We start from the raw sequence: 15863 nt of genomic DNA on the forward strand, positions 1-15863 counted from the left end.
TCTCTTCAGAAGAGGAATACTCATCAGAGCTCATGAATGGCATAAGGAGGTTCAATGGAATCTCTATGGTCTCTAGATGAGCCTCAGAGTCCTTTGGTTCCTCAAAGGGAAGCTCCTTATTGATCACTGGGCGTCCCAGGAGGTCTTCCTCCTTGGGATTCACGTCCTCTAATTCCTTCACAGGTTCGGCCATGGTGATTAATTCAGTGGCCTTACATTCTCCTTTTGGATTCTCTTCTGTATTGCTTGGGAGAGTACTAGGAGGGATTTCAGTGATCCTTTTACTCAGCTGGCCCATTTGTGCTTCCAAATTTCTAATGGAAGACTTTGTTTCATTCATGAAACTCACAGTGGTTTTAGATAGATCAGAGACTAAATTTGCTAAGCTAGATGGATTCTGCTCAGCATTCTCTGTCTGTTGCTGAGTGGATGATAGAAAAGGCTTGCTATTGCTAAACCTGTTTCTTCCACCATTATTAAAGCCTTGTTGAGGCTTTTGATCCTTCCATGAGAGATTTGGGTGATTTCTCCATGATGGATTATAGGTGTTTTCATAAGGTTCACCCATGTAATTTACCTCTGCTATTGTAGGGTTCTCAAGATCATAAGCTTCTTCTTCAGGAGAAGCCTCTTGAGTACTGTTGGATGCAGCTTGCATTCCATTCAGACTCTGAGAAATCATATTGACTTGCTGAGTTAATATTTTATTCTGAGCCAATATGGCATTCAGAGTATCAATTTCAAGAACTCCCTTCTTCATAGGCGTCCCATTATTCACAGGATTCCTTTCAGAAGTGTACATGAACTGGTTATTAGCAACCATGTCAATGAGTTCTTGAGCTTCTGCAGGCGTTTTCTTTAGGTGAATGGATCCACCTACAGAAGTATCCAATGACATCTTTGATAGCTCAGATAAACCATCATAGAATATATCCAGGATGGTCCATTCTGAAAGCATGTCAGAAGGACACTTTTTGGTCAGCTGCTTGTATCTTTCCCAAGCTTCATAGAGAGATTCACCTTCTTTCTGTCTAAAGGTTTGAACATCCACTCTAAGCTTGCTCAGCTTTTGAGGAGGAAATAACTTGGCTAAGAAATCCGTGACCAGCTTATCCCAAGAGTTCAGGCTATCTCTGGGTTGAGAGTCCAACCACACTCTAGCTCTGTCTCTTACAGCAAAAGGGAAAAGCATGAGCCTGTAGACTTCAGGATCTACTCCATTGGTCTTAACAGTATCACATATCTGCAAGAATTCAGTTAAGAACTGAAAAGGATCTTCAGAGAAACTAAGATAGCATACAACTGATCAAAGATATCTAATACAATAGTAAAAAGTCATATTTATAATAAACTAGCTACTAGGGTTTACAGAAGTAAGTAGTTGATGCATAAATCCACTTCCGGGGCCCACTTGGTGTGTGCTTGGGCTGAGCTCGAAGTCTACACGTGGAGAGGTCATTCTTGGAGTTGAACGCCAGCTTTTGTGCCAGTTTGGGCGTTGAACTCCACTTTGCAGCTTGTTTCTGGCGCTGGACGCCAGAATTAGGCAGAAAGCTGGCGTTGAACACCAGTTTGCGTCGTCTAAACTTAGACAAAGTATGGACTATTATACATTGCTGGAAAGCCCTGAATGTCTACCTTCCAACGCAGTTAGAACCGCGCCATTTTGAGTTCTATAGCTCCTGAAATTCCACTTTGAGTGCAGGAAGGTCAGAATCCAACAGCATCAGCAGTCCTTCTTCAACCTCTGAATCTGATTTTTGCTCAAGTCCCTCAATTTCAGCCAGAAAATACCTGAAATCACAGTAAAACAAACAAACTCATAGTAAAGTCCAGAAATGTGAATTTAACATAAAAACTAATGAAAACATCCCTAAAAGTAACCAGATTCTACTAAAAACATACTAAAAACAATGCCAAAAAGCGTATAAATTATCCGCTCATCACAACACTTCTCTTCATCACATCACCAAAAATCCGAACCCTCTCTCTCTCTGAGTTCAGATTTTCTTCTTCTTTTCTTCTACTAACACAAGGACCTCTATACTGTGGTATAAAGGATTCCTATTATTATTATTATTATTTTTCTGTGCCCTCTTCTTTGTCATATGAGCAGGAGCAAGGACAAGAACATTCTTGTTGAAGCAGATCCAGAACCTGAAAGGACTCTGAAGAAAAAACTAAGAGAAGCTAAATTACAACAATCCAGAGATAACCTTATAGAAATTTTTGAATAGGAAGAGGAGATGGCAGCCGAAAATAATAATAATGCAAGGAGAATGCTTGGTGACTTTACTGCACCTAACTCCAATTTACATGGAAGAAGCATCTCCATCCCTGCCATTGGAGCAAACAATTTTGAGCTGAAACCTCAGCTAGTTTCTCTGATGCAGCAAAACTGCAAGTTTCATGGACTTCCATCTGAAGATCCTTTTCAGTTCTTAACTGAATTCTTGCAGATCTGTGATACTGTTAAGACTAATGGAGTAGATCCTGAAGTCTACAGGCTCATGCTTTTCCCTTTTGCTGTAAGAGACAGAGCTAGAATATGGTTGGACTCTCAACCTAAAGACAGTCTGAACTCTTGGGATAAGCTGGTCACAGCTTTCTTAACCAAATTCTTTCCTCCTCAAAAGCTGAGCAAGCTTAGAGTGGATGTTCAGACCTTCAGACAGAAAGAAGGTGAAATCCCTCTATGAAGCTTGGGAAAGATACAAGCAGCTAACCAGAAAGTGTCCTTCTGACATGCTTTCAGAATGGACCATCCTGGATATATTCTATGATGGTTTATCTGAGCTATCAAAGAGGTCATTGGATACTTCTGTAGGTGGATCCATTCACCTAAAGAAAACGCCTGCAGAAGCTCAAGAACTCATTGACATGGTTGCTAATAACCAGTTTATGTACACTTCTGAGAGGAATCCTGTGAGTAACGGGACGCCTATGAAGAAGGGAATTCTTGAAATTGATACTCTGAATGCCATATTGGCTCAGAATAAAATATTGACTCAGCAAGTCAATATGATTTCTCAGAGTCTGAATGGAATGCAAGCTGCATCCAACAGTACTCAAGAGGCTTCTCCTGAAGAAGAAGCTTATGATCCTGAGAACCCTGTAATAGCAGAGGTAAATTACATGGATGAACCTTATGGAAACACCTATAATGCATCATGGAGAAATCATCCAAATTTCTCATGGAAGTATCAAAAGCCTCAACAAGGCTTTAATAATGGTGGAAGAAACAGGTTTAGCAATAGCAAGCCTTTTCCATCATCCACTCAGCAACAAACAGAATTCTGAGCAGAATCCATCTAGCTTAGAAAACTTAGTCTCTGATCTATCTAAGGCCACTGTGAGTTTCTTGAATGAAACAAGGTCTTCCTTTAGAAATTTGGAAGCACAAGTGGGCCAGCTGAGTAAAAGGATCACTGAAATCCCTCCAAGTACTCTCCCAAGCAATACAGAAGAGAATCCAAAAGGAGAGTGCAAGGCCACTGAATTAATCACCATGGCCGAACCTATGAAGGAAGGAGAGGACGTGAATCCCAAGGAGGAAGACCTCCTGGGACGTCCAGTGACCAATAAGGAGCTTCTCTCTGAGGAACCAAAGGAACCTGAGGCTCATCTAGAGACCATAGAGATTCCATTGAACCTCCTTATGCCCTTCATGAGCTCTGATGAGTATTCCTCTTCTGAAGAGAATGAGGATGTTACTAAAGAGCAAGCTGCCAAGTTCCTTGGTGCAATCATGAAGCTGAATGCTAAATTATTTGGCATTGATACTTGGGAAGATGAACCTCCCTTGTTCATCAATGAGCTAAGTGATCTGGATCAACTGACATTACCTCAGAAGAAACAGGATCCTGGAAAGTTCATAATACCTTGTACCATAGGCACCATGATCTTTAAGGCTCTGTGTGATCTTGGTTCAGGGATAAACCTCATGCCCCTCTCTGTAATAGAGAAACTGGGAATCTATGGGGTGCAAGATGCTAAAATCTCATTAGAGATGGCAGACAATTCAAGAAAACAGACTTATGGACAAGTAGAGGATGTGTTAGTAAAGGTTGAAGGCCTTTACATCCCTGCTGATTTCATAGTCATGGACACTGGAAAGGAAGAGGATGAATCCATCATCCTAGGAAGACCTTTCCTAGCCACAGCAAGAGCTGTGATTGATGTGGACAGAGGAGAATTGATCCTTCAATTGAATGAGGACAACCTTGTGTTTACAACTCAAGGATCTCTCTCTGCATCCATGGAGAGGAAGCATAAAAAGCTTCTCTCAAAGCAGAGTCAACCAAAGCCCCCACAATCAAACTCTAAGTTTAGTGTTGGAAGGTCACAACCAAACTCTAAGTTTGGTGTCAAACCCCCATATCCAAACTCTAAGTTTGGTGTTGGGAGGTCTCAACAAAGCTCTGCACATCTGTGAGGCTCCATGAGAGCCCACTGTCAAGCTATTGACATTAAATAAGCGCTTGTTGGGAGGCAACCTAATGTTTATTTATCTAATTTTATTTTTGTTTTTCATGTTTTCTTAGGTTCATGATCATGTGGAGTCACAAAATAAATATAAAAATTGAAAACGGAATCAAAAACAGTGGAAGAAAAATCACACCCTGGAGGAAGCACCTGCCTGGCGTTCAAAGCCAGAACAGAGCATGGTTCTGGCGCTGAACGCCCAAAATGGGCAGTATCTGGGCGCTGAACGCCCAAAATGGGCATCATCTAGGCGCTAAACGCCAGAATTGCACCCTAGAGAAGAGCTGGCGCTGAACGCCCAGAACAAGCATGGTTCTGGCGTTCAACGCCAGAAATGGGCAACAAATGGGCGTTGAACACCCAAAATGGGCACCAACCTGGCGCTGAACGCCCAGAGTTGTGTGCAGGGGCATTTTACTTGCCTAATTTGGTGCAAGGTTGTAATTCCTTGAACACCTCAGGATCTGTGGACCCCACAGGATCATCTCAGGTCTGTGGACCCCACAGAATCATCTCAGTATCTGTGAATCTCACAGGATCCCCACCCACCTCACCCTCTCTCTCTCCATTCATGGTCATCCATTCTGTTTTCTATTCACCACTCACATCCATACACACATCCCTCTATCTCCTCCATATCTTCTTCTTCTTCATCTATTCTTTCTCTCTTGCTCGAGGGCGAGCAATATTCTAAGTTTGGTGTGGTAAAAGCATAAGCTTTTTGTTTTTCCATTACCATTAATGGCACCTAAGGCCAGAGAAACCTCAAGAAAGAGGAAAGGGAAGACAAATGCTTCCACCTCTGAGCCATGGGAGATGGAAAGATTCATCTCACAAGCCCATCACTATGAAAAGGATGGAGCAAACAAGAGAGCACATTCATGAATCTCAACAGGCACATGAAGAAGCTCATCATCAAGAAATCCCTGAGATACATCAAGGGATGCACTTGCCTCCACAGAATTTTTTGGAGCAAATCAACACCTCCCTAGGAGAATTAAGTTCCAACATGGGACAATTAAGGGTGGAACATCAAGAACACTCCATCATCCTTCATGAAATTAGAGAAGATCAAAAAGCAATGAGGGAGGAGCAACAAAGACAAGGAAGAGACATAGAAGAGCTCAAGGACATCATTGGTTCCTCAAGAAGGAAACGCCACCATCACTAAGGTGGATTCATTCCTTGTTCTTATTTCCTCTGTTTTTCGTTTTCTATGTTAAGTGCTTATCCATGTTTGTGTCTTCATTACATGATCATTAGTAGTTAGTAACTTTGTCTTAAAGTTATGAATGTCCTATGAATCCATCACCTCTCTTAAATGAAAAATGTTTTAATTCAAAAGAACAAGAAGTACATGAGTTTTGAATTTATCCTTGAACTTAGTTTAATTATATTGATGTGGTGACAATGCTTCTTGTTTTCTGAATGTATGTTTGAACAGTGCATATGACTTTTGAAGTTGTTGTTTAAGAATGTTAAATATGTTGGCTCTTGAAAGAATGATGACTAGGAAACATGTTATTTGATAATCTGAAAAATCATAAAAATGATTCTTGAAGCAAGAAAAAGTAGCAAAGAACATAGCTTGCAAAAAAAAAAATAGGCGAAAAAAAATAGAAAGAAAAAGCAAGCAGAAAAAGCCAAAAGATCTTAAAACCAAGAGGCAAGAGCAAAAAGCCAATAACCCTTAAAACCAAAAGGCAAGGGTAAATAAAAAGGATCCCAAGGCTTTGAGCATCAGTGGATAGGAGGGCCTAAAGGAATAAAATCCTGGCCTAAGCGGCTAAACCAAGCTGTCCCTAACCATGTGCTTGTGGCGTGAAGGTGTCAAGTGAAAACTTGAGACTGAGCGGTTAAAGTCAAGGTCCAAAGCAAAAAAAAAAGAGTGTGCTTAAGAACCCTGTACACCTCTAATTGGGGACTTTAGCAAAGCTGAGTCACAATCTGAAAAGGTTCACCCAATTATGTGTCTCTGGCATTTATGTATCTGGTGGTAATACTGGAAAACAAAGTGCTTAGGGCCACGGCCAAGACTCATAAAATAGTTGTGTTCAAGAATCATCATACTGAACTAGGAGAATCAATAACACTATCTGAACTCTGAGTTCCTATAGATGCCAATCATTCTGAACCTCAATGGATAAAGTGAGATGCCAAAACTATTCAAGAGGCAAAAAGCTATAAGTCCCGCTCATCTGATTGGAGCTATGTTTCATTGATAGTTTGGAATTTATAGTATATTCTCTTCTTTTTATCCTATTTGATTTTTAGTTGCCTGGGGACAAGCAACAATTTAAGTTTGGTGTTGTGATGAGCGGATAATTTATACGCTTTTTGGCATTGTTTTTAGTATGTTTTTAGTAGAATCTTGTTACTTTTAGGGATGTTTTCATTAGTTTTTGTGTTAAATTCATATTTCTGAACTTTACTATGAGTTTGTGTGTTTTTCTGTGATTTCAGGTATTTTCTGGCTGAAATTGAGGGACTTGAGCAAAAATCAGATTCAGAGGTTGAAAAAGGACTGTTGATGCTGTTGGATTCTGACCTCCCTACACTCAAAGTGGATTTTCAGGAGCTACAGAACTCAAAATGGCGCGCTTCTAATTGCGTTGGAAAGTAGACATCCAGGGCTTTTCAGAAATGTATAATAATCTATACTTTGCCTAAGTTTAGATGACGCAAATCGGCGTTCAACGCCAGCTTTCTGCCCAATTCTGGCGTCCAGCGCCAGAAACAAGCTGCAAAGTGGAGTTCAACGCCCAAACTGGCACAAAAGCTGGCGTTCAACTCCAAGAATGACCTCTCCACGTGTAGACTTCAAGCTCAGCCCAAGCACACACCAAGTGGGCCCCGGAAGTGGATTTATGCATCAACTACTTACTTCTGTAAATCCTAGTAGCTAGTTTATTATAAATAGGACTTTTTACTATTGTATTAGATATCTTTGATCAGTTGTATGCTATCTTAGATCACGTTTGGGGGCTGGCCACTCGGCCATGCCTACCCTCTATTCACTTATGTATTTTCATACGGTAGAGTTTCTGCACTCCATAGATTAAGGTGTGGAGCTCTGCTGTTTCTCAAAGATTAATGCAAAGTACTACTGTTTTCTATTCAATTCATCTTATTTCGCTTCCAAGATATTCATTTGCACTTCAATCTAAATGTGATGAACGTGACAATCATCATCATTCCCTATGAACGCGTGCCTGACAACCACTTCCGTTCTACATTAGATTGAATGAGTATCTCTTAGATCTCTTAATCGGAATCTTCGTGGTGTAAGCTAGAATGATGGCGGCATTCAAGAGAATCCGGAAAGTCTAAACCTTGTCTGTGGTATTCCGAGTAGGATTCAATGATTGAATGACTGTGACGAGCTTCAAACTCGCGATTGCTGGGCGTAGTGACAGACGCAAAAGGATAGTAAATCCTATTCCAGCATGATCGAGAACCGACAGATGAATAGTCGTGCCGTGACAGGGTGCGTTGACCATTTTCACTGAGAGGATAGGATGTAACCATTGACAAGGGTGATGCCTCCAGACGATTAGCCGTGCCGTGACAGGGCATTTGGATCATTTTCCTGAGAGAAGACTGAAAGTAGCCATTGAGAATGGTGATGCATTACATAAAGCCAGCCATGGAAAGGAGTAAGACTGATTGGATGAACATAGCAGGAAAGCAGAGGTTCAGAGGAACGAAAGCATCTCTATTCGCTTATCTGAAATTCTCACCAATGATTTACATAAGTATTTCTATCCCTATTTTATTAATTATTTTCGAAAACCCCATTACTATTTTATATCCGCCTGACTGAGATTTACAAGGTGACCATAGCTTGCTTCATACCAACAATCTCCGTGGGATTCGACCCTTACTCACGTAAGGTATTACTTGGACGACCCAGTGCACTTGCTGGTTAGTTGTGCGAAGTTGTGAACCATGGTATTGGCATCGTGTTTTTGGTGCCATTGCCAGGGAAAGAAATAGCAATGAATTTTACATAATCAAAGTGTAATCACAATTTCTGCGCACCAAGTGGCCTCTAACGTTTGAAAGGGGGAGAAACGCCAACGTTAGTGACATTCAACATTGTCACTAACGTTGGCCTAAGGAGAAACATACCACGTTAACTCCCATGTTAACTTGGTTAACGTGGGAGCTAACGTAAGAAGCAAGCATGGTCGACAACGTTAGTGACACCCAACATTGTCACTAATGTTGGAAGCAACCACACAACCCCCCAAGGAGCCACGTTAACTTCTACGTTAACTAAGTTAACGTGGAAGCTAACGTTGATGAGTGAAAGAATGGCCAACGTTAGTGACACTCAACATTGTCACTAACGTTGGGGATGGCTAAGCATGGCCACGTTAGAAGCCACGTTAACCTAGTTAACGTGGACTCTAACGTGAGGCATAGGGGCACCTTGGAACGTTAGTGACAATGTTGAGTGTCACTAACGTTCTCGAAGGATGGCAAGCCCACGTTAAAGAGCCACGTTAACTAAGTTAACGTGGGCTCTAACGTGGGAACAAAAGGGGCTTTTCAAAGTTATTGGAAATGTTAAGTCTCAATAACATGTGCGAAGGACTTAGAGGCAACGTTAGTGGCAACGTTTATGCCACTAACGTTGAAGTTAACGTGGCTTTTACTTAGTAATGTTAGTGAGAAAGTTGATTGTCACTAACGTTCTCGAACTTATATTTTCACTAAACGTTAACACCCCTGACGTCCTGAGCTAAAGTCTCTGCCCACTTCACATTTTCTCTCTGCAAGTAAAGCCAAGCCCAAATGAAGAAGAGAACTGCTTCAAACTCAAGATCCAAAGGCCCAAGACTTGAAGAGCCAACTAGAATCTGAGAGAAGTAGTATATATAGGAGTAGCTTTGAATTGTTGAGGAGTTCTGGAAGTTGGAAAAAGGGAACTACTCTCTGTATTTTACCTTCTCTACTATTTCTAGTTTTATGATGTATTCTCCATCTCTGTTTTCATTTTCTAGAGCTATGAACAACTAAACCCCTTTCATTGGGTTAGGGAGCTCTGTTGTAATTTGATGGATCAATACTAATTTTCATTATTCTTCTTCTATCTTTTCTCTTGATTTTACTTGAAAGCTTTCGATCTTCATCCAATTGAGTAGTTATCTTGGAAAAGAAGCTATTCAAACTTGGATCTCTTCTGAACCTTGAAAGAGGAATGAAGAGATCAAGCTAGAAATGCTTTCTCATGCTGGACCAAATTGGGTTTGGATGGGTATGTGACTATAACCCTCTCAATACTTGATCTGGGAAATGCATGTGGTATAATCAGTGACCATACTTCATCTCTTCTCGTGAGCAATTGACCAAGGAATTGGCTATTGATCAAGATTTGAGAGATTGAATTGCAAGAAATTGTAATTCAATCAATTAAGATTGCCAAGGAGATCAATGAGTGCATTGATTGAGGAAGAGATGAAAATGAACTTGATCCGGAGAATTGCAACATCTCCTAAGCCCAATGAACTCCCCATTTCTGATCTTACCCATTCTCTTTAATTTCTGCCATTTACTTTTATGAGCAAATTCCCCATTCCCATTTACAATTCTGCAATTTATTTTCAGTCATTTACTTCCAGTCCTTTAATTCTAGCATTTACTTTTCTGTTATTTACATTCCCGCCATTTTATTTTCTGCAACTCTCAACCCAAATTCTGGATTCGCTCAACTAGAACATTCTTCTAGTTAAAGTTGCTTGATCAATCAATCCCTGTGGGATTCGACCTCACTCTATTGTGAGTTTTTACTTGACGACAAATTTGGTACACTTGCCGAAGGGAGATTTGTTGTGAGACAAATCCGTGCATCAGTCACTTATAGTGACCATCTTACAATCTTCCCATCTGACTTTCTTTGTTTCACCTCTCGGATTCTTCTCTGTGTCACTTGGGAATCCATCTGTGGGTTTGGGAATCTGCTCAGAGAGATATCCTACTTGAGATTCCAACTTCTTGATTGTGTCCCCCTGGTTCTTGAAACTGGCTCGCACTTCCTCCTTGAACACCTTGTTGTCTTGGATATCCTTGCATATGCCTTCAAGTAGATTTTCAATCCTTGAGATTCTTTCATCAAATGATGATAGGTCAGGTTGAGGAGGATTGTTCTGGCCTTGATATGAATGTGGAGAGGTGTTGTTATTGGGATGTTGATATGGTCTAGAGGTAAAGTGTTGGTGGGCTGCATTGTTTGGATTTGGGCGCCTTTGATCAAGGCTTTGGTCTTGTTGATTTCCCCACCCAAAGTTTGGGTGATTCCTCCATCCAGGGTTGTAAGTCTTGGAGTATGGATCATGGTTCTGCCTAGGTGAATTCCCGATGTAGTTGGCTTGCTCCTGGCTACCCTCTGCTTCTTCATTCACTCCTTCTTGGGTTGTTGATGAAGTGGAGATTGCTGCTACTTGGTTTCTCTCCATCTTCTTGGTGAGGTCAGCCAGCTGCTGGGTAATGAGCTTGTTTTGGGCCAACAGAGCATCTACATTGTTTAGCTCCATTACTCCTCTTGTGTTCCCTCTTTCGGAAGCAGAGAAGTAGTCGTTCTCTGCTACTGTTTCAATGACATCTATAGCCTCCTCAATGGTTTTCTTCTTGTTCAAAGATCCTCCGGATGAATGGTCTACGGCCTTCTTTGACTCATAAGAGAGCCCTTCATAGAAAATGTGCAGCTGTACCCATTCGTTGAACATGTTAGGTGGACACCTCCTTGTCAGGTCTTTAAACCTCTCCCATGCTTCATATAGAGTCTCACCATCTTGTTGCCTGAAGGTTTGGACCTCAGCTCTCAGCCTATTGATTCTTTGAGGAGGGTAAAATCTTGCTAAGAATTTGTTCACCACGTCTTCCCAAGTTGTCAAGCTTTCCCTTGGGAAAGATTCCAACCACTTGGCTGCCTTATCCCTGAGTGAGAATGGAAATAAGAGCAGTCTATAGGCGTCAGGATGAACACCATTAGACTTCAATGTGTCACATATTCTCAGGTAGGTGGTTAAATGTTGATTTAGGTCCTCTTGGACATTTCCTCCGAACGAACAGTTATTCTGCACAAGGGTGATGAGCTGGGGCTTCAGTTCAAAATTGTTGGCATGGATGGTTGGCTTTTGAATACTACTTCCACAGTTTCCTGGGTTTGGATTGATATAAGAGCCTAAAACTCTTCTATCCTCCCCAGCATGATTTGCTTGACCTCTTCCGCCATGGTTGTGAGCCTCTTCTTCATGATGGTTTTCCATGTTTTCTTCCATGTTTGGTTCAAAGTATTCCTCAAAGTGTTCCTCCTCTTCTTCAGTACCAACTACACGTTTGTCTCTTGCCTCCCTCCTTAGCCTAAGGAAGGTTCTCTCAGGTTCAGAATCAAAGGAAGTTGAAGCCCCGCTTCTTCTCCCTGTCATACAACCAACAAGTACAAACAAAGAGAATAGATGCAGAAAGTATATCTGTCAGAATTACTGTTAGTGTGAGTGATGCAATATATCAAACAGTTAGTGGGTTAGTGAGATGAAATGTAAATAACAGAAAAAAAAAGTAGGGGGAAATGAAGAAATTAACTAAAACAGGAAGTAAATAACTCAAACAGAAATTTAAATCAAACAAAAATAAAATGCTCAATCTAGTTATCCTCCAATCTAATCATTGTTGATGCACAATCAATCCCCGGCAACGGCGCCATAAACTTGATGCACGAAAAACTTGTCCCATAACAAATTTCCTTCGGCAAGTGTACCGAATTTGTCATCAAGTAAAAACTCACAATAGAGTGAGGTCGAATCCCGCAAGGATTGATTGATCAAGCAACTTTAATTAGAGGAATGTTCTAGTTGAGCTAATCAGAAATTGAGTTGAGAATTGCAGAAAATTAAATGGCGGGAAAGTAAATGGCAGAAAGTAAATTGCAGAATCCTAAATGGGAATGGGGGAATTGCTCATAAATGTAAATGACAGAAATTAAAGAGAATGGGTAAGATCAGAAATGGGGAGTTCATTGGGCTTAGGAGATGTTGCATTCTCCGAATCAATCTTATTTACATCTCTTCCTCAATCAATGCACTCATTGATCTCCTTGGCAATCTTAAGTGATTGAATTACAATTTCTTGTAATTCAATCTCTCAAATCTTGATCAATAGCCAATTCCTTGGTCAATTGCTAATGAGAAGAGATGAAGTATGGTCACTGATTATACAACATGCATTTCCCAAATCAAGCATTGAGAGGATTATAGTCACATATCCATCCAAACCTAATTTGGTCCAGCATGAGAAAGCATTTCTAGCTTGATCTCTTCATTCCTCTTCCAAGGTTCAGAAGAGATCCAAGTATGAATAGTTTCTTTTCCAAGATAACTACCCAATTGGATGAAGATCGAAAGCTTTCAAGTAAAATCAAGAGAAAAGATAGAAGAAGAATAATGAAAACTAGTATTGATCCATCAAATTACAACAGAGCTCCCTAACCCAATGAAAGGGGTTTAGTTGTTCATAGCTCTGGAAAATGAAAACAAAGATGGAGAATACATAATGAAAACTAGAAGTGCAGAGAAAGTAAATATAAGAAGTAGTTCTATGCTATTTTCCAACTCCCGGAACTCCCTCAAATAATTCAAAGCTACTCCTATATATACTACTCTTCTCATCTTCTAGTTGGTTCTTCAAGTCTTGGGCCCTTGGATCTTGAGTTTGAAGCAGTTCTTTTCTTTATTTGGGCTTGGCTTTACTTGCAAAGAGAAAGTGTGAAGTGGGCAGAGACTTTAGCTCAGGGCGTTAGGGGTGTTAACGTTTAGTGAAAATATGAGTTCGAGAACGTTAGTGACAATCAACTTTCTCACTAACGTTCCTAAGTAAAAGCCACGTTAACTTCAACGTTAGTAGCACAAACGTTGCCACTAACATTGCCTCTAGGTCCTTCGCACACGTTATTGGGGCTTAACTTTCCCAATAACGTTGAAAAGCCCCCCTTGCTCCTACGTTAGAGCCCACATTAACTTAGTTAACGTGGCTCTTTAACGTGGGCTTGCCATCCTTCGAGAACGTTAGTGACACTCAACATTGTCACTAACGTTCCAATGTGCCCCCATGTCTCACGTTAGAGCCCACGTTAACTTAGTTAACGTGGCTCTTTAACGTGGCATTGCTTAGCCATCCCCAACGTTAGTGACAATGTTGAGTGTCACTAACGTGGCTCATAGTGGCTAGTGTGGCTCCTTCCAATGTTAGTGACAATGTTGAGTGTCACTAACGTTGGCCATCACCTTCTTCTTTCACGTTAGCCTCCACGTTAACTAAGTTAACGTGGAAGTCAACGTGGCTCCTTGGGGTTGTGTGGTTGCTTCCAACATTAGTGACAATGTTGGGTGTCACTAACGTTGTCGACCACCCTTGCCTATTCACGTTAGCTCCCACGTTAACCAAGTTAACGTGGGAGTTAACGTGGCATTGTCCACTTAAGCCAACGTTAGTGACAGTGTTGAATGTCACTAATGTTTGCTTCCTTTCCCCCTTTTAACGTTAGAGGCCACGTTAACTAAGTTAACGTGGACTCTAACATGGCCACTTATGAGTATTGGCCAACGTTAGTGATAATGTTAAGTGTCACTAACGTTGGCTCAAATTTCGTTCTTCACATTAGAGTTCACGTTAACTTAGTTAACGTGACTCTTAACGTGGGTAATGATGGCTTCGAGAGCGTCATTGGCAGTCACTTTTCTCATTAACTTTGCAAGTTACCTCCCATTCCTTGCTTCCTTTGGTCCTGAAATCAGGCAATAGAGTGCATCAAAGTTCTAGTCCAAGTCATGGGTAATGAAGAATACAATTTGTTACTAAACTCATGCAAAATCCTCATCAAATCATGTAAAATGCACAATGTATGCTTGAATCAAGGTGTAAGTGAATATCTACCCAAGACTAGCTTATTTCCTAAGAAAATGCATGAAACTATCCTAAAAACAGTAAAGAAAAGGTCAGTGAAACTGGCCAAAATGCCCTGGCATCACCAGGCCTCGGGACGTCTTATGTATATATGTGTATATATTATATGAGTCACTAACTGAAGGATGCTGTGTTATAATTCCTTACTGGTATAACTGAGCTGCTTCTGCATTATGATGTTTATTGTGGTGTGATATTCTATGTATTACCTTTTACAATTCCTTGAATGTGTGTACTCATGTTTCGTTGTTATACTCTATGTATGCGACTCTAAACTACTATTGTTTTAAAAAAAAATTACTCGAAACTCGCGAGGTGTTAACAACGAACATGCTTATATTTATTAAATATTACTTAAGTTGGGGAAACAAGTTGGTAACGTTCAACATTTAGTATGATCATGACATGCGGGAAGTTGGGCCGTTACAATCCACGCGCACGCGTGGATGCAAAAATTCTACACCCGGCCGTTAGGCTTGCACTGTGCGAACATTGGGCGTAAGGCACAAACCAACCCGCGCATACGCGCACCTGGCGCGTACGCGCCCATAAAGCTAATTGCGCAATGCACGCGTACGCACCCTGTACGCGCGCACGCCGATAGCGTCACCTGCCCTCCTGGTACATTTTCCAGAGAGTTGGGTGATAAACCACTATTTTATGGTTTATCTTGTACTCAATTGAGTGGTTTTTATCAACTCTTTACCCACTTATTCATACTATTTGCATGTTTTACATTTTCCTTCCTGGTTTTGTGCTATGATTGAAAACATGCTTCTTTGATCTTATATTTGCTTATTATTAATCCTCTCTTATTACCATTAGATGCCTTGATATATGTGTTAAGTGTTTTCAGATATTACAGGGCAGGAATGGCTCAGAGGATGGAAAGGAAGCATGCAAAAGTGGAAGGAATACAAGAAGTTGGAGAAACTGCTAAGCTGTCCAGCCTGACCTCTTCGCACTCAAACGGCTATAACTTTAGCTACAGAGATCCAAACGATGCGGTTCCAATTGCGTTAGAAAGCTTACATCCGGGGCTTCGATTTGATATATAATTTGCCATAGCTGCCCCGAAGTTAGGCGACGCGAACACGTGAATGACGCGTCCACGTCGCATCTGCGAACCTCAACCCGCGCGGCCGCATGGACGATGCCTCCGCGTCACTTGCCCGCGACCTGGACGTAACAGAAATCGCAGGGGGCGATTTTTGGGCTGCTTTTGACCTAGTTTTCAGCCTAGAACACACAGATTAGAGGCTATATAGTGGGGGAATGCATCCATTCATAAGAGAGCTCGCCAATTTAGTTACTTTCCATGATTTAGATCTAGTTTTGAGAGAGGTTCTCTCCTCTCTCTCTTAGGATTTAGGACTTCTCTTAGTTTTAGGAGTGACTCTCAATCCCAGGTT

At 41.1% G+C, this 15863-nt stretch overlaps 1 non-coding gene across 1 annotated transcript; it reads left to right on the top strand.

Moving 5' to 3' along the window:
- The first annotated feature begins 11214 nt into the window (after window positions 1-11214).
- LOC112762038 (small nucleolar RNA R71) lies at window positions 11215-11318 on the top strand. Its single transcript, XR_003182399.1, has one exon. It is a non-coding gene; the product is annotated as a small nucleolar RNA R71 (small nucleolar RNA).
- The last annotated feature ends 4545 nt before the right edge of the window (window positions 11319-15863 follow it).

Source organism: Arachis hypogaea, chromosome 16 (assembly GCF_003086295.3).
Source record: "Arachis hypogaea cultivar Tifrunner chromosome 16, arahy.Tifrunner.gnm2.J5K5, whole genome shotgun sequence".
NCBI lineage: Eukaryota > Viridiplantae > Streptophyta > Magnoliopsida > Fabales > Fabaceae > Arachis > Arachis hypogaea.